The 23,125-nt window shown below is 42.7% G+C and overlaps 1 protein-coding gene across 2 annotated transcripts in view; it reads left to right on the plus strand.

The window, feature by feature from the left end:
- Positions 1–521: 521 nt before the first annotated feature.
- Positions 522–23,125, plus strand: part of OXR1 (oxidation resistance 1) — a 451,238-nt gene continuing 428,634 nt past the window's right edge. For both annotated transcript variants that reach the window (XM_030863081.2, XM_030863084.2), the window contains exon 1: positions 522–677. The gene's annotated coding sequence lies outside the window, so the exon portion shown is untranslated. The remainder of the gene's footprint in view (positions 678–23,125) is intronic.

The raw sequence follows: 23,125 nt of genomic DNA on the forward strand, positions 1-23,125 counted from the left end.
AAACTTTAATTCTTCTCCAGAAGTCCTAAGCCAATTTCGCAGTCGCGGAGCTTTTTCATTGCTTTAACCCAACTTTCTTTCGTTTCTTTGGCGAGTACCTGAAATTAGGGTTGCCCGATAGTCTGGAGCCCTAAATCAGGGAAGCGTGGGGCTTAGTTCCGGCGAAACCCTCTGGTGCCTGTGCGGGAAGCTCATTTTCCCCCCGGGGTGGGGTTCAGACTGCCGGCAGGGACCTAGCAGGACGCTCGCTCAGGTTCCGAGCCCAAGTCCCTGGCGGCGGGGACGCGCGCGCGGCGTGGGTGGGCGCTTTAAGCCCGAGCGGCGGTTTCAGCACTAGCTATTTTTAGCTGCGCGTCGCCCCCCCTTCCTCCCGGCCTCCGGCTTGGTAGCCTCCGGCGGGCGGCCGCCGCTCCGCGGCTCCCTCCTGTCTCCCCCCACAGTCACTCGCTCTTGGTAGCGTCCACGCGGGCAGGTCTGGAAACTGAGCATGTCTGGAAGCGCTCGGCGGCCTCGGCGGCAGCGGTGGCAGAGCCAGGCTGCGTCAGGCTGAGCCCGTTCACCGCGCGGCCGCAGGAGCGCAGCGCCGACGCCGCGCCGCCCAGCCCAGCCGAGAGGGGCGCACTAGCCGCCGCGGGGCCCGCCGCCGCTCACCGCAGCCCCCTCCTGGCGACCCGCAAGTAAGTTTGTGAGGCGGCTGGGCGGTGGGACGACGGCTTGGCGGCCCGGGGAAGCCCACGCTGGCAGGCGGGAGGCACGGCTGGCGCTGCGGAGAACCGGCTGGCCGCTGCCCCAGGTGCCCGGCGCCTCGGCGAGCCTCTTGGCCAGTTTGAAAGTGGTGGCCTCTGGGATGTTCTAGTGGGGGGCGGGGCGGGGGCGGCAAAGCAGGAAGTCTGAACTGACTCCGGCGGAGGCCGAGGGGGCCGACTGGGGCAGAGGGAAGGACCGCGCAGCGAGAGAGCGGGCTGGTGCGGGATGGGTTTGGGATGCGGGCTCCCGGCAGAGAACAGCCGCAGAGGGCAAGCCGGGTGTCTCCGGGGGACAGGGTTGAGAGCGCCGTGTGGGAGGCATAGTAGAGGGTGAGCGTGTCCTGGCCGGAGGGGCGGGAGGGAAGATGGATGGAAAGTGGGGCGCGTGGAAAGCGGATTTGAACCAGAGCTTAGGACGCCGGTGGAGGGGGCCGTGGGCCCCGGGAAACGAGTGGACTCGAATAATTTGGGGAGTCTGTACCAGGCCAGGGTGATATGATGATGGAGAGGGACAGGCTTGGATGGAGGTCTTCGAAGCGAATACGCGAGGCCAAATGTTGGGAACTGGCTGGACAGAGGATGGAGGCAGAAAGTGGCCTGGAAGGGCCAGTAGGAAAATCGCTGAGGGATTTGGGTAAAGGGGAGGAGGGGAGTGGTGCAGAGATCGAGCGGAGGAACGGGGCTGCTGTTGGAGCTCAAAGGCTCAGGAAAGGCTTGGAGGCTACTCTACGTGCGGTCCCCCTGACTAGTGAATTAGTAGCGGTTCTCTGAGGTTTACTTGCACGCCAGGCTCCTCCTTCATCTTCTACCTCGGTTGTTAACAGGGCAGCTCGCTTTAGGCAAGCTTGTAGATTTGGATAGATTAAGCAACCGGGAAGGTAGTCATTTGCAGGGGAGCTGCCAGTGCTTCCCTTGAGTGGTTCCCGGCACCCTCAGGGTGCAATGTAGGGTCTGAATGTGTGTGTTTCAGGGGATGGTGGAGGGTGATGTCTGCTCTAGGCCACAGGAATCCGGGAGGTACGGTGTTTGGGGCCGGGAAGTCAGACAGAAGTCTGCAGTGTGCAACTCGCGGCGGGGCGTGTGAGTATGCGTGTGTGCGCGCCTGTGCGCGTGTTGCCCGCCCGGGGTCGTGTGTGTTGCTGCAGTCTGTCTCCATGACGAGGAGATCCAGGGCTCCACAGGCGGCACGGGGAGGGGATTAAAGGAAACGTGCTTTCCTGCCTCTCTTCTGCCTCCTTTGCCTAGGGTCGCATTCTTTGCTCGTCCAATGATGCTCTTCTCTAACCTCTTCCCCCGACTTCTGCACGTCCCAAACCTGACGCCGGTCTTGTCCTCTGATTCGGTACCCCGGAGGACGCTGCTGTCCCTCCTCTGCCAGAGGGAATCCGAGGAGTCCCGCTGGTTAGAGGGGCTCCCGAATCCACCAGTCTTTCCCTGGGGCGTCACTCCGGGGGTCCTCAGTTCACTCTGCTGCCCCTGCAGGTGACGCAGTGATGTTGCCCCGCGGACCCCAGTGATGGCTCCAAATAGCCAGCACTTACTGGTTCTCGCGAGGTGGGTCTCCCCAGAGTTTCCCACAGGTAATTGCAACTTAAAAAGAAAAAGACCAGGTTAGTAGAAAAAACAAGCCCTGAGGGCAAAAAGCTTTATGCAAAAGCGCCTCTTAGACTAACAAATATTTTACCCACCAACCACAAGAAGGGAAGAAGCTTCTTCAGCGTACGCATCTGAAACTGGAGGGGAGGGGGCGGCAGAGCGGGAGTTGTCACCATGTCCACGGTTTCTTAGACTCCATCCAGCTTGCTATTTCCTGTCCTCCGTGCCATATTTTAAGCGAGACTTTACCAAATACAGGAAATGAGGGTGAAGGAGACTCTGGAAACCTGTGCCATCTGTGGAAGGACTCAGAGAAGGGAGAGCGAGAGCTGTGCTTACTGTCTGCCAGATATCTCAGAGGGCTGGGCTCTGAGATTGTGTGTTCAGACATCAGAAATAATTCTGAACATCCAAATTGCAGGGGGGAGACTCAGATGAAGGGAAGTGAGAAACTCTGAAAAAGTGATGAGGACCATAGTATGGGGTTGTCTTGCAAGGTGATCACTGACCTGTGGAGGGACACAGCAGAAGAACAGCAAGCTTCTAATGGCCAGGGGCATGTTGTCTTATTCCATAGGACAGTGGCTGGCCCAGTTTCTAGTACAGTAACTATTGAAAAATACCTTTTGAAGTATGGCCATGATTCTGGATATCTGAAAAGTTTGAATACAAAGACATATACTGTCATTTTCTGCTTCTATTACTATGTTTTTTTCATTGATTATTATTAGAACATGTGGTGAAGGTAAAATAAATTATTATCTTACCCATTAATACTGTTCTCCCCAGAGTGCTGCTCAAATAGATATAACCAAATATGTTTGCCTGTTTTTTTTGTTTTGGGAGTCATGGAGGAAGGAGAGTTGGGTAAATTGATTAGGATGTCAAATAAAGGTAGAGTTTAGGCACCTGAAGATCTTTTGCGTGTGTGGAGGTGAAAGCTTCATTTATATAATGCTAAATTCAGTGCAAAATGAGAAAACCCTTCTGTCTCCACTGTTTACCTCGTGCATTTGAAATACAAAGGATTGTACCCTTGGGCTGGTTCTTAGTCCTCTGAAGGCCAGCTTAATAATTTTCCCAGAGGATTGTTCCCTAAATTCAGGTACACTTTAGGAAATAATCAATGGACTCCCTGCAACCCTAAGGTAAAGTCATTAAAAAAAAAAGTGGTGAAATGGTTTGATGAAGCAGAATAATGAGTGAGAGAAATATTAACCAAAACGTAAGAAGAGAAATCACTTTCTCTTGCCCCAGGGTTAGATCTTACTGATAGGCTTAGAACAGTGGTTCTCAACAGGGACAGTTTTGCCCCCCAGGGGACACTGGCAATGTCTGGAGATGTTTTTGGTTGTTACAACTGGGTGGGGAGGGGTGCTACTGGCATCCCGTGAGCAGAGGCCAGGGATGTTGCTAATATTCTACAAGGCATTGGGTTGTCCCCCATAACAAAGAGTTATCCAACCCCACATGTCAGCAGTGCTGAAGATGAGGAACCCTGGCTTAGAGCTAGGTATGATTATAATGAAAAGCGGCTCCTGTCAGGATGCTTTCACGTATTCCTATTGGAAGTCTATCTTGAAAATCAAGAGTAGTTAATATTAAGAGACTTTCTTTGCAAATGGCCCCATATTCAAAAACAGTCGCTTTAAGGAAATTAAAGAGGTTTCCTTTTAGCAGAACTTCTTTTCAGCCTTCAAAAAAAAAAAGTCCTCAAGTAGATTGGGAATGTCTGAAAAGACATATATAGTATGCATAGGAACTGAGTAAACATTTTTTTGATGAAAACAAGTTAAAACTGGTTCTGCCACTGTATTTTTCACTGTACTTGTTTGGTAATTGCTTTTAAAAATACATAGTTTTAAAATTAATATTAATTTAATTTAAATTACAACTAATAAATTCTTCATGTAGTGAGGGATTGAACCGAATCAGGCAAAAATGTTAGCTGAACACTTATTAGAAGCCTCATGAAGTGTTCCAAAATGAAACCTTAGTATTTGTAGACATCTGCCCAGGAAGGTAAGAACCTGTATAATTTTCGTGCATTTAGTTTCAGTTTTAAATCGACAGCAAGGCATGTATTGAGAAGCAAACCTTTCCGACTTGCAGTACAATACACTGCTTGGAGAGGGGAAACAATAGCTTACACTCTTGGATGTAATAAGATCAGGGAAGTGTTCTAAGAACACCTGTGTGCAGGAACTCAGAAGCTTGCTTGATAAAACCTTTGTCATGATCACACTGAGGCCTGGAGAAACTAAACAGATTTAGTTAGTCTCCCCTCCGTCTCCCTCCACCTGCCAGCACTTTTATTGGTGGGTTGGTTTCAGAATTCATTCTAAAGGGATCCTCATTAGGGCTGCTTACTTCCCTTCTTGTTCTAATAACCATTCCCTCCATCCTTGGCCGTCACCATCCCTCAGTCCTTCAGGAATTCATGCAGCAGAAGAGTCTCCTGCTTAGTTTCTGGGGCACCCGGTAACCTCTCCTTTTCTCCTGTGTGTACAAACACAAACAGCTCTTTCCTGCTTCTGAGAGGAACAGAGATTTGCGTCTCTCTTGGAAAAAGGCAGTGGGGAGAGTCCTTGTTTTCCACAGAGGCAACCTCAGTTTCTCTGCTTGCACCCTTGGATGTCTTGTTCAATTGTTTGTTCAGTTGCATATTCTTGATTTTAGGAAGGCTTCCTCTTTCCAAAGACAGAGTGAAAGAACTGAGGAGGATAGAACTTCACTGTGAGCCGCACTGTTGTTGATAGAGGGCACCTCTCATGGGCTGTATGAAGCCTCAAGGATATGATTTGAACCAATGATAATCCTATTTGTAAAGTCAACAAGCATTTGTAAGTTCAACAGTAGCAGGTTCTGTTCTAGACACTGGGACTCTGCATTTGCAATGCTGAGCTGCATTGTGCCTTGCAACCGGTTTGCAAAACCAAGTTCATTTAGAGTAATATACATATATTTCACGTATGTCTCAAAGTCTATCTATAAAAAGAAACACAGGATGGGTATTTGTTTTCATTAAAGTTGGAGAGGCTATAGAGGTATATAGCCTTATTCTTAAAAATACTTCAGAACACATTGTTGATATGCAGAAGGCAAAAGAAACCATTAGGGGGGAAACAGTTACATGTGTTTCTCTATAGATCAGACAAGGAGGGAGTGAGCAATCTGAGGTGAAAGGGGTCAGTTCTTATCTCCCTTTTCCTTTCTTTAGGACATAGTTATTGATTTTGTTTGACATTTGAGGAAGGAGAGATGATTTCCTTCCCCACAGATACTTGTTGAATGGGTCTGTGCCCTTTTATACTTCTGATAGCCATAGTAGGAGGCAGTGGGCTGGCTGATATGATAGAGTGAAGCAGAATTTCAAATCAATTTTGTCAATAATGTTTGTGACAAAGGCTCACTTTCAAAAGCTGAGCATACCATGTCACTATTTTGATGAGACTAATATAAAGATTACAGAGCTGAACATCTCTGCTGATTTGGCTACTAGGTACTGCCTATGCTTTAAACTATCAGAGTGCATGTATTGGGAGTGGGGAATGAAATGATATGTCAGCTTCTCTTACCTATGAACAAACTTGCGGGCCACTGTGGCAGGTCAGTTATTGTCCAGCTGGAAGAAAGGTAGTGTCAAGGCTGGGAATTTTATTGAACAGTGTATGCTGTCCTTGCTGAGTTTAAGAACGAGAAAAAGAACAACAAAAGCAGGAATTTGAAATTTATGCTACAGCAGAGGCAAAGAGACTTTCTGCTTTTAATTTCATTTTAGCTTATTATTGTTAAGGACAAGCAGCAGTAATGCATGAAAAAGGTAACCTTGCCTGTGGAAGGTTTTACTTTTGTTCATAAATGCTTGTTCATCTTCAGAAGCAAATAGCCTAGAACGTATCCTGAGGCTTTCAGCCTTCAGTATAAATAGTGTGTCTCTTCTATCTCTAGAATATTCATTATGTGATATCATTCGGAATCTGAATACTGGGCTAAATTGGCTGATGCAGTCCCTTCTAATTTAGTGATTTAGCGTTGTCTCTGTCCTTTTAAAGAAGGTGAAAGAGATATACTGTTTGTCATTGGGAGCACAGTTATGGGTGCTGGAAGCAGCCTCTTTTACACACAGACATGCCTGGTACTTGACATTGGTCTGGGACTCCACTGACCAAAACATAGATCTCAGTCTTCTGGATTATGAAGCCTGATTTTAGCAATTTTGATTGGAACCAGAGCTGCGACCAGGCTTGTGAATCAATTGACGTTTTCGGAAAAGACCAAATGATGAGCCAGAATACTCGCCACCCATTGCCAGGAAAGAGGGACAGCAGTTTAAGGAGGATCAAGAGATTTGCAGGGCTTCCCTGGTGGCGCAGTGGTTGAGAGTCTGCCTGACGATGCAGGGGACGCGGGTTCGTGCCCCGTTCCGGGAAGATCCCACATGCCGCGGAGTGGCTGGGCCCGTGAGCCATGGCCGCCGAGCCTGCGCGTCCGGAGCCTGTGCTCCGCAACGGGAGAGACCATGACAGTGAGAGGCCCGCGTACCGCAAAAAAGAAAAAAAAAAAGAGATTTGCAGTCAGATCTGGCCCTCTTACTTAGTAGTTCTGTGGCTTTAGATGAGGTTTTTTTTTTCTTTTTTAACTTCATGGAGCTCCAATTTCCTCATCTTTGAAATGGAGATTTTTTTTTTTTCCCTGTAGAGTTCACTATAGGATTAGAGGAAATATTTTCAAAGCAAAAGTGCGTATTAATAGTGTTGGTGATGGTGGTGCTTATATGTCCTTCTAGTGCTGGAATTTAAATAGTTACTGTCTAGGAAGTGGAAGTAGTGGGGCCATTGGTGAGCAAGATGAGATGGAAAAGGACAATGGGAGTGGATCATAGTTAGGAAGGGGTTTTGGAGGTGAAGTAGTCTGATGTCCTCTTTTGACTGATGGGGCCTTGGGGACTCAGGATTATGGTGTGATTTGCCCAAGGTTATGCTGCATCATTTCAGCTGAGTCTATAATTTTTCAAAGTCTCCATCCTAACATTCTCCACCTTAAGAGCACACTTATTTTCTTGGTTAAATCCATGTTTCTTCTGTTTATCTAAAAATGGTTATTCAGCTCAAGAACCTCTCTTTTCAGTTGTTACATTCCAGGTCTTTTATAGGCAACTAAAGAAGGCATCAATGGATCTCTAATTGAATTTGTATAGGAGTTCAACTCAGCTCTTCACTTAAGTGATCAAGATGATCAAGTACATGTTTATGTTTTCCTAATTGGGGTGAACATTAGTAGAGTTTTATCTAAAAACAAAAAAAACGCCACTATGGATAATGTTCTTCAAATAGGTTATTGCTATTAATGACAAGAAAATTGAAGATTGGCCCTTGTTGATGGTTCTGTTGCTAAATTAATAGTTTGGTTTTTGTTTTAAATCAGTGCTGTTGCCATTGTGGTTTCTTGAAGAGTTTCAGATTCAATGAAAATGTTAAAACCTACATGTGTTGGAAGTACTTTGTGAGTTGTAAAGTATATTATGTCTGTTGTCTTATTTGTAATTTATGGTAAAGATATATTATCAGTTACAGTAATGAAAGACTTAAAATTGAAAGCCAGGACAGAAAAAACATTCCCTTTCGAATCAGACAGACTTGAATTCAAATCTCCATTTTTAAGTCACTAGCTGTGAAAACTTGGACAAATTACTTGACTTTCCAGCTTCTCCTGTCTTTTGCGAATCACACCCACCAGATTACAGGTATGATTCTTGTGATGATTAAGTACGATAAGCAAGTAAAGATCTTAGCATGGTGCCTGGCACCCTTCTTTGTCCTTGTACACTGCTAATTCGCCATACTTCAGCTACGCCTCTAAAGTAATTATTTATACTTGAATTAGTTCAGAGTTTTTCACTGTGAAGAATCAGAAAACCTGATTTTAAGTGACTTGAGGGGAAGTAAAAAAGAGAGAGAGAGACTTCATGAATGTGTAACTCAGTAAAATAGGGGAGTATATCTGGCTCCAGGTAGGACCTAATTTAAGGCTCAAACCATGTGACTAGTTCATTGTTAATGGGAGTGAGAATAAAAAGGTTGTTAGTAGTCCAGTTGGAAACTCTGCATTAATTTCTTTTAAGTCTTCCAATAGCTTCTTCTTGGACAGAAGCACACAGCCTTGCTAAAACAATAATAAATCCATTATAGATAGCTGTATGTAGAAGAGTTTTGAGATGCTTCCATAGATTATTTTGTGGGAGGGAATGGAGTGAAGCTGAAATTTCAGTGGAACCTACTAATAGTGGTAAGTCAAAATAAGATAGGCGGTAAAACACAGCAGAAAAAAATTCAAAGCTTCAGTTTTGTAATTTATCAGAGTTCCTTAACTGAATTAAATAGAAACTGGTTCTGGGCAATTTAAGCAGAAAGGAATTCATCATATGGTCATGGAGTAGTTCATGGAATCGAAGGAAATGCTGAAGAAGAAGACCTTGGAAAGGGTACCCCGCTGTCGGGTTGAGTCAACTCTAACTGTTTTCCGTCATTGTGTCACTGTGCCCAAGACTCAGAATTCTGACAGAGAAAGAGAGAGTCAGTTCAGAGAAAAAACAGGGCATCTTGACCGGCAGTCCACCAACATTGTGTTTCATGGGCCCAAGGGGCTACCAAGGCATAATCTCTAATCTGCTCCTACCAGAAGGAGGGGAATAGATGATACCGGGCAGGCATACTCAACTCATGTCCACTACATAGATTCGGATGGGAAAAACTTGCTTCAGTGATGATGAATTACTAGAAGGGAAAAAAGGAAAACAAAACGACAGCAACAAATAAAATGAGTGTATTATCTAAACAGAATCCATGTGGGAGGCAAAAATACTTTGTTGGTTTCCTAAGGCTACTCTTACAAATTACCACCCACTGGGTGACTAAAAACAACAGAAATTTATTCTGTCACAGTTCTGGAAGATAGAAGTCTGCAGTCAAGGTGTTGACGGGGCCATCCTCTCTTTGAAGATTCTAGGGGGAGAATCTGTTCCATGCCTTTCTCTTAGCTCCTGGTGCCGCCAGTAATTGTTGGCGTTCCTCTGTTTACAGAGGCATCACTCTAATCTCTGCCTGCATCATCACATGGTGTTCTTTCTCCCCTGTGTTGAATCTGTGTCTCTTCTTTTCTGATAAGAACACTGGTCATATTGGATTAAGGGCCCATACTGTTCTTGTATGACCTCATCTTAATGTAAGCAATTACATCTATAATGACCCAATTCCAAATGAGGTCACATTCTGAGATTCTGGGAAGGACATGAGATTTGGGGAGACACTATCCAACCTAGTACTGATGTAATGTGGATAAAATAAACAACAATGCACGTAGCTGGGTCTAAAGAGTGGGAAGGGGGTACTATCCTTTTATTCTGTTATAAAACTCTATCTGAAGTATCGTGCCTGGTTTAGGCACCCCTTTTCAGATGATCATGTGTCCCCTGGAGAACTAGTGGAAAAACAGTTTGCTTTGTAAGGGCAGTTTTTTGGAACTACGGACCATAAACTTGGCAAAAAGGAGTTCAAGATAAATATAATATGAGCTTCCAGTTGTCGAAAGGAAGAAAGATTGAATCTTTATCGCTCGCTTAAGAGCTAAGACCTATGGCCGGGAATTTCAGAGAAGCCGATTTTCGCTCACTGTAAGCGAGAACAATCTTATGTAAGTGTGGTTCAGGAGTCCCCATCTCTGGAAGCACTCAGCAGGAGCTCGTCATCCATATTTGTTACGGATGATGTAGAAGAGATTTCTGAATATCCAGGGAGCTTAGATTAGATAACTGCCCAACGTTCCATGTTTAAGATTCTCTTCTAGGAACACATAGGCCGTTAGTGATCCCCCAAACATTTATTAAGCATGAAGCGTGGTATTGTATGTTGGTGGAAACAGTAGTAAACATGGCATGCATAGTCTCTGGTTATTACGTAGATAAATATTTCAGTGGTCTTCTATGGTAGTGATAGTACATATCCCGGAAACTGTAAAGTATCTGGCACAAAGCACAAGACTAGTAATTACTTGTTGAGTGAATTTGTTGTTTAATCGGAGTCTGCTTTACAAATATATGTTCACGTTGTTTCCCTGGAGTACTTGACCTGATAGGTATCAGCACGGTCATATTCCTTCATACGATTTCTCCATGGCCTTCTGGCTCTATAGGATTACCTTGTTCATATATCATCCCTCTCTTTGTTTCATTTTTACCATCTTAAAAATAGGGGTGGAGTTGGGGAGTGATTTTCCTCCTTAATCTCTTTCCGCCTCTGGGCTGTCTTTGCCAACAGAGGCAGCCCTGAACCTCTGAAGTTCATGTGTTACTGTGAGGACTGGAGGGGACTTTGGCTAAAGCAGTGTTTCTCAGAGTGGGGGACACTATGACTGATTTTATACGAGATGACTTTGGGTGGTGTATGGATACGTACTGAACTGAATTGAAAGGATTTTGAATTTGTTCTCTTCCAATGTTTCTTATTAAGGCAAGGAGGAAGTTTCAATTTGGTGCTAGTGTTAAACATGTATTCGAGATACTAGTTTTAGCTCCCTTTTTAACAGAGTAGGCTTCAGTTGCCAAGCTTTCAAAAGTCCAGTAAAACTATTTTGTTTCCATTCTATTCATTTTTGTTTTATTTTCTTTCATGCTCAGTGCTAGTTTCCATATAAAATAATGACACAAAGCTTCCTTTAAAAATTCACGCAGTTAAATTTTTTAATGGTGTGATATTTTTAAAAAATCAAGAAGGTAATATATATAGATGATTGAGACTTGGAAATTTCTATGTCAGAGTTCTCCTGATGATTCATGTGTCTGGACTTTCTTCCTTGCTGTTTCTGGCACTCCTTTGCACTGTGGACACCTGAAAGCAGCTGTTATGTGTAAGAGTCCTCCCTTTCTGTGTTGGTTCACAAGATACCTGTTGGCCCAGAGAAAGGGAACTTTGTGCATATAAATATGGCTTTGCGTTGCTTATAGTGCCTAGGTACTGTGTGTTTCTGAACTATCCTTTAAGAGCAACTCAAAATTGCTTTTCTGGCTTTTAAGGTAGATTTGTACATTGATAGAATAAATGTTGAATTAATTTTAATTTATGTAATTCTTTCTCCATTGTTATTTGTTTTTGTTTTCCTTTCTTTTTGTGATAGGGCCCAGACTTCATAAAGAAGAAGGAGATTTTCTTTTTACAGGTTTTTTTTTTTTTTTTTTACATTTTACTACCTGAGGGAATCAATTATAATACTGAAGGAATTTTTAAAATTTTCAGCCAGTTTTATATATGAGCATGTTTAAAAAGTCAAAATTTTCTACAAGGCATATGATATAGACTAGTAGTTTCCTCCTCCACTGCTCACTATCTCCAATTCCTTATTCATAGGAAGCAACCACTTTTTTTCTGGTGTTTATTTCCGTATCCCTAAATACATAGAGTTCTAGATCTTGATATTTGCTCTTATCTGGTAACTTCCTAGATTAGAAGATATGGAAGATGAGTATTATTATCTCTTTCACCAACTTCCTTCCATCTTGTTCTTCCTCCATCTTCCCACTCCTCCCAACAGTATTTCTTTCTTTTCTTTTCATTTGTTTATTTTTGATGAAATAAAGTTCAGAAGTTTGGTTTCCATGTAAGGTGGAGAAATTCACAAGAAATCACTCCCACTATCACAATGACAAAAAGCTGGATTTTGTATATTACATAAAGTCATAACTTGTCTTGGGCCCATCAAGAGCTGAGGTCACAAGATAAGCAAGTGAACTGAAGTCCAAAAAAGGACAAGTCCTTCTAAGGAGATATGGGACATGAACCCTTTTACCTGTGCCAGCTCATAGGAAGAAGAAATAATATACACAAAAGTGAATAAGAAGAGTACACCCATGTTCATAGCAGCATTAGTCACAGTAGACATGGTGTAGAAACAACCCAAGTGTCTATCGATGGATGAATGGATAAACAAAATGTGGCATATACATATACAATAGAATATTATTCAGCCTTAAAAAGGAAGGGAATTCTGACACATGCTGTAACATGGATGAACCTTGAAGACATTATGTAGGTGAAAGAAACCAGTCACAAAAAGACAGATTCTTACATGATTCCACTTTATAAGGTACCTTGAATAGTCAAACTCATGGAGATGAAAATGTGGTGGCTGGGGCTTCCCTGGTGGTGCAGAGGTTGGGAGTCTGCCTACCGATGCAGGGGACACGGGTTCGTGCCCCGGTCCGGGAGGATCCCACATGCCGCAGAGCAACTAAACCCATGCGCCACAACTACTGAGCCTGCGCTCTAGAGCCCGTGAGCCACAACTACTGAGCCCGTGTGCCACAACTGCTGAAGCCCGCGTGCCCAGAGCCCGTGCTCCGCAACAAGAGAAAGTGAGCCATGGCCACTGAGCCTGTGCTCCGCAACGGGACAGGCCACAACAGTGAGAGGCCTGCGTACCGCAAAAAAAAAAAAAAAAAAAGTGGTGGCTGTCACGGGCTATAGGGAGGGGGAAATGGGGAGCTCTTGGCTAATGGATACAGAGTTTCAGCTCTACAAGATGAAAAGGTTCTGGAGATGGACGGTGGTGATGGTTGCTCAACAATGTGGATGGACTTAATGCCATTGAACTGTACACTTAAAATGGTAAAGATAATAAATTTTATGTATGTTTTACCACAACTAAAGATAAAAATATTTTAGAAAGCGAATAAGAAGAAAGATTTAAAATCTTTAAAAAATTCTTGAAAGTCAAGTGAGGACTTAGCAGGATACCTGAGAATACCTGGGAGCGTAGATGCAAGGGGAGTCTGCACTCTCTCACAAGTTCTTTCTTTCTTTTTTTTTTTTTTAATAAATTTATTTATTTATTTTTGGCTGTGTTGCGTCTTCGTTTCTGTGCGAGGGCTTTCTCCAGTTGTGGAGAGCGGGGGCCACTCTTCATCGCGGTGTGCGGGCCTCTCACTGTCACAGCCTCTCCCATTGTGGAGCACAGGCTCCAGACATGCAGGCTCAGTAGTTGTGGCTCATGGGCTTAGTTGCTCTGCGATATGTGGGATCTTCCCAGACCAGGGCTCAAACCCGTGTCCCCTGAATTGGCAGGCAGATTCTCAACCACTGCGCCACCAGGAAGGCCCCCTTTCTTTTTTTTTAATTGAAGTATAGTTGATTTACAATGTGTGTTAGTTTCTGGTATATAACAAAGTGATTCAGTTATGCATATATATATTCCTTTTCATATTCTTTTCCATTATGATTTATTACAGGATATCGAGTATAGTTCCCTGTGCTATACAGTAGGACCTTGTTTATCTATTTTATATATAGTAATTTGAATTTGCTAATCCCAAACTGCTAATTTATCCCTCTCCCTCCCATGGTAACCATACATTTGTTTTCCATGTCTCTGACTTTGTTTTGTTTTGTAACTAAGTTCATTTGTATCATATTTTAGATTCCACATATAAGTGGACAAGTTCTTTCCCATGGGCCTCTGCTCAGTGCTTACCAGAGAGTTTGGGGGCAAGGAGGTTAACCAGAGAGAGAAACCCCATTGGTTCCACAGGTGTGCACATAGTGAGAGGCTGCCCCTGGAAACAGGTGTAAAATCCCACCTCCAAGCCCAGATTCTTCTCTTACTGGCAAAAGCCTTTTGCCACTGGGGAAGGGGCAGAAACCCCACTGAGCCCAGCATTCTGCCCTGGTACAAAGTGGAGATCTGTAGAAAAGTTGAGGAAAAGCCAGCCTAAGGCCCAGGTTCATAGCACCTAAGAGTGAGGGAAGACCCAGAGAACTCAAACGTTTATGTAGCAGCTGTATTCATAATTGCTAAATATTGGAAACATCGCAGAGGTCCATCAGTTGGGGAATGGATAAACAAATTGTGCTGGTATTCCATAGAATAGAATTCTACAGGGCAATAAAAAGGAATAAAAGGAAAGTGCTGACTTCACCACTGTGCCAGTGTTCACTGAGAGTAACCATCAGGGAGACAGCCATGAATATTTCATGAAAAACATGGCACTTTAGAAAATGCAAAGGTTGGGAAGGAGATCAAGACAATTATGTAGAAAGCAGGAGTGCTTAGAGGGGCTGATTGTGAGGCTAGGAGAGACTTAGAGGTCATAATTTGCTCAGCAAGAAGACAGTCCTATATATGATCTGAGGGTTTTTTTTCATTATGATACATAAAATACTATTGATTTATAAACTACTCTCCTTTTGAACCTCAAAGCCCCCTGTAAATACATAAACAGGTTTTTCACTACCCTAAACGTATGTCAAGTTGGTCATAGATTCTTCAAAGTTAAAGCGTCTTTAGAATTCATCTAATATCCTTCTGAACTGGGGTTCTTAACCTGTAGTTCACAGGCATGGATAGAATTCAGCTAGTACACAAACTTGGGTAAGGAAAAATGACATCTTTATTGTTATTAACCTCTAATTGAAATTTAGCATTGTCCTTCATTATAGGTGTAGGTTACCAACCACAGTGGCATCAGCAGTACCTGTGACTATCACCAATGGAAGTCACAGATGATATCATATCCCATTACAGTTGTTGGCAGATATTTAAAAAAATCATCTAAGGAAACACTCCCATTTACCATTGCAACAAAAAGAATAAAATACCTAAGAATAAACCTACCTAAGGAGACAAAAGACCTGTATGCAGAAAACTATAAGACACTCATGAAGGAAATTAAAGACGATACAAACAGATGGAGAGATATACCATGTTCTTGGATTGGAAGAGTCAACATTGTGAAAATGACTCTACTACCCAAAGCAATCTACAGATTCAGTGCAATCCCTATTAAACTACCAATGGCATTTTTCACAGAACTAGAACAAAAAATTTCACAATTTGCATGGAAACACAAAAGACCCCAAATAGCCAAAGCAATCTTGAGAAAGAAAAACGGAGCTGGAGGAATCGGGCTCCCAGACTTCAGAGTATACTACAAAGCTACAGTAATCAAGACAGTATGTTACTGGCACAAAAACAGAAATATAGACCAATGGAACAGGATAGAAAGCCCAGAGATAAACCCACGCACATATGGTCACCTTAGTTTTGGTAAAGAAGGCAAGAATATACAATGGAGAAAAGACAGCCTCTTCAATAAGTGGTGCTGGGAAAACTGGACAGCTACATGTAAAACAATGAAATTAGAACACTCCCTAATACCATACATAAAAATAAACTCAAAATGGATTAAAGACCTAAATGTAAGGCCAGACACTCTAAAACTCTTAGAGGAAAACATAGGTAGAACACTCTATGACATAAATCACAGCAAGATCCTTTTTGACCCACCTCCTAGAGAAATGGAAATAAAAACAAAAATAAACAAATGGGACCTAATGAAACTTAAAAGCATTTGCACAGCAAAGGAAACCATAAACAAGACAAAAAAGACAACCCTCAGAATGGGAGAAGATATTTGCAAATGAAGCAACTGACAAAGGATTAATCTCCAGTATTTACAAGCAGCTCATACAGCTCAATATCAAAAAAAAAAACCCAATCCAAAAATGGCCAGAAGACCTAAATAGACATTTCTCCAAAGATATACAGATTGCCAACAAACACATGAAAGGATGCTCAACATCACTAATCATTAGGGAAATGCAAATCAAAACTACAATGAGGTATCACCTCACACCTGTCAGAATCGCCATCATCAAAAAATCTACAAACAATAAATGCTGGAGAGGGTGTGGAGAAAAGGAAACCCTCTTACACTGTTGGTGGGAATGTATATTGATACAGCCACTGTGGAGAACAGTATGGAGTTTCCTTAAAAAACTAAAAATAGAACTACCATATGACCCAGCAATCCCACTACTGGGCATATACCCTGAGAAAACCATAATTCAAAAAGAGTCATGTACCACACTATTCATTGAAACCCTATTTACAATAGCCAGGACATGGAAGCAACCTAAATGTCCATGGACAGATGAATGAATAAAGAAGATGTGGCACATATATACAATGGAATATCACTCAGCCATAAAAAGAAACAAAATTGAGTTATTTGTAGTGAGGTGGATGGACCTAGAGTCTGTCATACAGAGTGAAGTAAGTCAGAAAGAGAAAAATAAATACCGTATGCTAACACATATGTATGGAATCTAAAAAGAAAAAAACCAAAAAAAACAGTTCTGAAGAACCTAGGGACAGGACAGGAATAAAGACGCAGACGTAGAGAATGGACTTGAGGACACAGGGAAGGGGAAGGGGAAGCTGGGACGAAGTGAGGGAGTGGCATGGACATATATACACTACCAAATGTAAAATAGCTAGCTAGTGGGAAGCAGCCACATAGCACAGGGAGATCAGCTCGGTGCTTTGTGAGAACGTAGAGGGGTGGGATAGGGAGGGTGGGAGGGAGGGAGATGCAAGAGGGAAGAGATATGGGGACATATGTATATGTATAACTGATTCACTTTGTTATAAAGCAGAAACTAACACACCATTGTAAAGCAATTATACTCCAATAAAGATGTTTAAAAAATATCATCTATGCTCATTGCTACTTTGAAAGTTTGGTTATTATTAGATCTGCTGTTAGATCTTTTTATTTAGAGTATTAGAAAAAGAAACACATATACCATGTCACGAATTCATTCTTTTATAATTTGATAACTGTTTCATTGTATTTCATTTCCTTTGTATTCCTGTGTATCTCATTCTTAGAAGAGGTCATAGGCTTTCACAGACTCCTAGAGGGATTCACAGCATCACAGAAGAACCTGGAACCTCTCTTGGTCTGTCAGCAGTAAATTCCATTCAGCACAGATGGCTTGGTCCAGAAAGCCGGAGCTGTTGAGTGCGTTCCCACACTCTGCACGTGTTCTTGATCTGCCGGATGCCATCTGTGCCATTCCGTAGGGAACAGTGGTTCTAGCAGGTTTTCTGTCAATGGTGAGGGCAATGAGCATGTTTCTGAGCATGTGTAGATTCTCGGTGGCTTCTTTAAGAAGCCTCTCCTATAGTGGGGCCTTAGAAGTAAGGACCTGGTGTCATGCACCTTGCCTATTAGAGGCCTAGGTTTTAGAGCACCATCCCATGTTCATGGCTCTGGGCCTCTGGAATCCTTGGTGGGGAGACACGCAACTCTAACAGAGTCAGTCTTGTGGGTTCCACTTACATGTTTGTGAATTCCAGGAGGACTGATGTCTAACTTCAGAGCCATAGGTCAGGGCTCTTTTTCTAGTATTGATTCAGTTCCCTGGCAGGTAGTGTAAGATTTAAATGAACACATCTCCCTTGCCAAGATTTTTTTTTTTTTTTTGCCAAGATTTTTATATTTTTACTTTTATTGTCTTTTAAACTTTATTTTAAATGCTGTCATGCCAGAGCGAACCATTTGGGTGACTTAAATGCCGGTAGTGTTATTGGGCAAATGGGCATCCACCTGGACGCCCGAGGAACGGGAGAATTGCTTCCCTGTGGGTTATACTTTGCAGCTAGCTACATATCCGTTATGAAGGTAAGTTTTCTACATATCTCAGGATAGCTTTTTTCATTTTTGACAACCCTGACAGGAAGTTTTGCCTCTTCTGGAATAAAATCTGCTTTTGTTTAACTTCTATCACTGACCTAGGTTTGGTCTGTAAAACCTCACAATTAAATTTCCTGAAGTTACTGCAGTGCTCTTACTGTGACCTTCCTGATGTGTTCAAAGAATGCAGATCATTGTGAAATCTGCCAAAGTATATTTTGACTGAAATATACTTTCTGGGAGACATTAATCTTAGGCTGCAATGGAACATTTTTCTAACAAATGTTTGGGATCTTAATATGTGTCAGGCACTCAGCTGAACACAGATGGTATATATAATAAGGGGCAGAGCAGATGTGTCCCTGCCCCTGTGGGTGTTAGCTGTAGTGTTAGCTGTAGTGCCGGAAGGAACTCGGCACACCAAGTAGGTGGGGTGGGAGGCTGTACAGCAGAGTGAAATGACCCTGCTAAAAGAGGGGCTCCCTAATCGGGGGCCGCATAGGTGGAGTTGCGGGCAGGAATAGGGGCGTGTCCCAAGCAGAGGAAACAGCTTGGCCTTTATGAGGCAATGCAAGGTGATCGGTGTGGCTGAGTCAAGGGTGAGGGTAGGACCAGATGGAGGTGGAAAGGTAAGCTAGCATCAGACATACAGGATTTTCTTGGCCAGGCTGAGGATTTTGGTCTTTGAAACAGAGAGTGACATAATCAACCATTCTTTATTGACACAATGACCCAAAGGTAATGCTGTTTCTTTTCCAAGAGAACAGATACCATTAGCAGAAGCAGAATGCCTTTCAACTTAAGAAAAAAAAGTTGGCTATTTAAATACAGTGGACATGACACATGCACCATAATACACGTACATTATTACAGATATTCCTTCACCTCCAGTAGCAAGCTTTTGGTATCAGTTTTAAGATTAAATTACTAGTTTCTTTGAGGTTCTGAGCTGAGGGAATTCTAAACCACTCGCCTTTGTCATTTGCCTTTGAAGACTTCTTCGTAAAGTTTCCATTATGAAAGCTATTGTAACATTGTCTTCAGTCTTTAGAAAAAAAAGGGCTATTAAAATCACTCAGGTATCTGCTTGCGATTTTAGCTGCCATTGTTTACCTGTTTATTTGGACCTCATTATAAAAGGCTGGAGGTATTATTGTATAATTGAATTGAACTGACTTGCAATTTTTAGGGATGGTTATCTCCGCTACATTTACATTTGTAGACTAATTTTGAATTTTCCATTTGATTAGAAAATACGGCCCATAGTAGTATTGAACACTGATGTCTATGTGGCCTTCTTAACCACTTCTCTGAATTAAAAATTCTTGCAATATGTAGATCATTTGAGTAAGAATGTAAAACACAGTTTTTATTTCATGTGTATACTTTTTGAAATGGCAACATTTTGTCCAGAAGTTAATTGGAGCAGCTCTGCCTCATTTTAATGTTAGCTACCAGTGGGGATGAATTAGTTACCAGATGATTGTATCATTCTTGTGGAGGCATTGGACATGAACTTCTTCCCTTTAAAGCTGCCAAACCAAGATCTGTGTGTCCCCTTACGTGCGATTTCTGCAACGGTTCACATGAAACTAAGGCAGCATGTGCTGAAACGGCCAGCATCCACCTGTACTTAAGTGGCTCATTATTAATGCCCCAGTTCTTTTTACCTAGTACACAGAAGATCTAGGAGGATACTTATTGGTTCTACACCGTGAAGGACCTTGAAAGGACCTTGAGACAAGGCTATTCAGAGGAGGTGACTAAAGCAGTTACAGAGAATTATTTCTTTGTGTGTTTGGCATCTTTACACATGATGTCAACAAGAGCCTCAGAGCGTAACCATAACATCGAAGGGCTTTGTTCTGTATTTTAGATTCTTCATTTGAAAATGTGCTCCCGTGAAAATGTGTCTTTTATCTGTGCAGCTTTCCTGTGTGGACTGCTCCCACCCCTAGAATCAACGCTTTCAGTCCTGCAGTTGGTGAGGAGCTAGCCTGTCTTCTTTGCTCCTGTTCACCTAGGGTGAGCATGTGACCCAGCCAGCCAAAGGGCCCCCACCTGCAGCCACAGTGATTTGTTCAAGGATGGGTGTGTGATCTCAGCCGGCAGGATGATGAGAGCACTCCCTGGGATTTTGACAGAACACGGAAATGACGCTCTCTTTCTCGTGGGGCTCACAGACTTGCTAGGATTTGTACCTAGAGCTGCTGGTGGCCATCTTTGTTATCAAATGGAGAAAGGCTGCCTGAAAATGAAGCTAGTCCAAGGAAAATAGAAACGAGATGAGATGAAAAGGCACAGTTCAGCCTATTGATCTCCCCACACCCGAAATCAGTGAGATTACCAAGTATTTCAGTTGCCTGAGCCCACTTTTTTCACTTCCATTTAAACTAACTTAAGTTAGGTTTTTGTTACTTTTATTTTATTTTAATATTTATTTATTTATTTGGCTGCTCCGGGTCTTAGTTACAGCACGCAGGATCATCATTGCCGTTTGCGGGATCTTTAGTTGTGGCATGTGAATTCTTAGTTGTAGCATGTGGGATCTAGTTCCCCGACCAGGGATCGAACCCGGGCCCCCTGCATTGGGAGCACGGAGTCTTAGCCACTGGACCACCAGAGAAGTCCCGGTTTTTGTTACTTTTAAATAAAATAATTAAAGCATAAAAGCAGCCCATAAACTGGCCCTATACAAAGTGACAGCAGGAAGGGAGAGGTCTGAAGACGTCATCTGGTGTGGAGTGAAGGATTTGAAAATCTCCATTGCCCTGAGCCAGAAAGTTAGTAAGAGAGACCAAAGGATGTGCTAACTTTCCCCTCCTGATGCCATTTCCTTTAAATAGCACTGGATCTTTTAAACTAGATTCTGAGGTAGTAGCATCCTAGTCTTTCTCAAATGTAGAAACGGGAGACTTAGTGTTGCTGTGTATTACAGAAACAAACATTAATGGTGGCTGGCTGATTCCTAGTTACAGCCTTGCCATCTGAAAGACATGGATACATTTATCTGTTGTGCGTTTGCTTTTACCATAAGGCATTCTAAGGTCTATTGTTCAACAAACAAGATATTACAACGCCAGTAATAGTCTCTAACGTGAATAGCAAGATAAGAAGGACAAGCAGTGACAATAATAAAAGACAAATTATCCTCTAGTTCTAGTAACTCAGCATTTGGACATTAAATAACTAGAAAATATGAGTCAGTCGTTTTGGACGCACAGTTCTGCAACAGCGTCATTCCATTTGGCATCCTAGGTATTGGTTTCTTACAGCCATTTCCTTTTAAAGACAGGTAAGAACAAATACACAGTATGGTAATGAAAAAGAGCATTTCAAGTGTCCTGTGAACCTAAAGTGGAAAGCAGAAAAGCAGAGGATCTATAATGACATTTCTGATACAAGTTTATGCTAGTGGCTTATTTTTTCATTATTTCTTTCTGAAGAGATACATGAAACATCTATAACTTAGGATTGTTCGTGGCTTAAAGGAGGCTAGGGGAATCAGAGGCATTATTAAGACCTTCATTTTACATTGATGCTTGTCTCATGGATAATAATTTGTGCTAGGAAGGGTTATAACACAAGCCCTTTAGCTAATAATAGAACCCGGTTACTAAGCTATAAGAAGAGGTACTCTGCATATCATAATTCAGTGACCAGAAAACATTGTCTTCCAAGTTAATGGCCTGGATGGTCTCCAAATATGTAAAGAAACATCTTGGTTTAGCTTGCTCTCTTCCATTTAGAAGAGAAAATACAACAAACACCAGTTTTCCATTAGATATCATAGAATATACTGGTCTTTATCATCCCTTGTGCTCCTGCAATAGAAAAAAATAGATTTCTCCTTCCCAGGTAATTTAATGGGGAAAAACATCACATTTTCAAAAGACAAATGCTGCACAAGAGAGAGTAGCGTGAGGGTAATGAAACTCTGTTGTGCTGCGTTTAGTGAACCGATGGCTTAATAAACTATCTCCTTGGTGACAAAAAAACAAGAACTAAAACAGTTCTCACCTTTGTATCCATAGGAGATTGATTAATAAACACAAATTAGCACACACATCTAAATTTGCCTTCAAGTATTCAGTTTGTTATCAGTCATCGTATCTGTAAGTATATATAGCTGAGAGAACAGAGCCCCCTGGGGGCGGTTCCAGCTAGATGGATGCTTTGTAGGCTCACACAGAAAGTGGCTGGAATGCACACTTCAGTGCAGTGGAGTTTCCTGTGCATTTGACTCTCAGTCTGCATGTTCTTCTAACCAAAAGGGGTGAGGTACGAAGCACATCCTGTTGCCCTGGCCGTGCCCGTGTAGAACGCAGAGGCTGCTCGCTGAGACCTATAGCTGCAGCCCAGGGACAGATGGGCCATGCAGACAGATGGGGTTCCTGGGCAATGAAAATTCATTTGCGGCAGGCAGAGTGTATTGGAAGATGAGGAGACTCCTTCGGTTTTGTGAAATTAAGACAGGGAAGAGCTAGGTCTACAGAAGTTCAAGTGGCGACTCTGAATATATGGACCTTGCACTTGGTACCATTGCTGACAGAAAACCTGAGCATTCTCTGCTGTTTTCAGTACAGCCCCTGACACAGGGAAGGGACTGTTCCAGTGCAGAACAGCATAAGTCACAGAGGAGCAGCATCTGGGTGACGAAAGTACAGGGAAAGTCCAGGCGTTTCCTACAGCCCGGCATGAATGAGCATCTGATTGGAGTTGATGTGTAGGAACCCCCCTCTCCAAATACATATTTTTGCATAATATACTTCAGCTAACTGTATAATAAACTGATGGTAGTTTTCATTTTATATTAATTTTGAGGAGTCCCAACTCATTTATTCATTCTTTCATTCAATACGTAAATTGATCACTTACTCTTTGCCAAACATAGAAAAAAAGTGGTGAATAAATCCAAAGAAATCGCTGCTTTCACAGACATTACATTCTAGTTTGTGGAAACAATCAACAGTTAAGCACGTACATAGGTAAAGGCTTTGAAGAAAACATATTTGAATAATGTGGATAATATGAAAGAGTATGACAAGTCTGGAGGTTGAGGAACAATAAAAGTACATAGATTAAATATAGGAGGGATCTGAGGACTGGCTCAGGGTAGAGAATTTAGAGAATGGGAAGCAAAGGAGGAAAAAGCAAGGTGCCTGGGGAACAGCAGCCAGTGAGGTAGCAGGAGAACCAGGGAAGCAGTCTTTAGAGAGTGTTTCAGTCATTTGTTAAGCCCAACAGTGACCTGACC

Source organism: Globicephala melas, chromosome 17 (genome assembly GCF_963455315.2).
Source record: "Globicephala melas chromosome 17, mGloMel1.2, whole genome shotgun sequence".
Lineage (NCBI taxonomy): Eukaryota > Metazoa > Chordata > Mammalia > Artiodactyla > Delphinidae > Globicephala > Globicephala melas.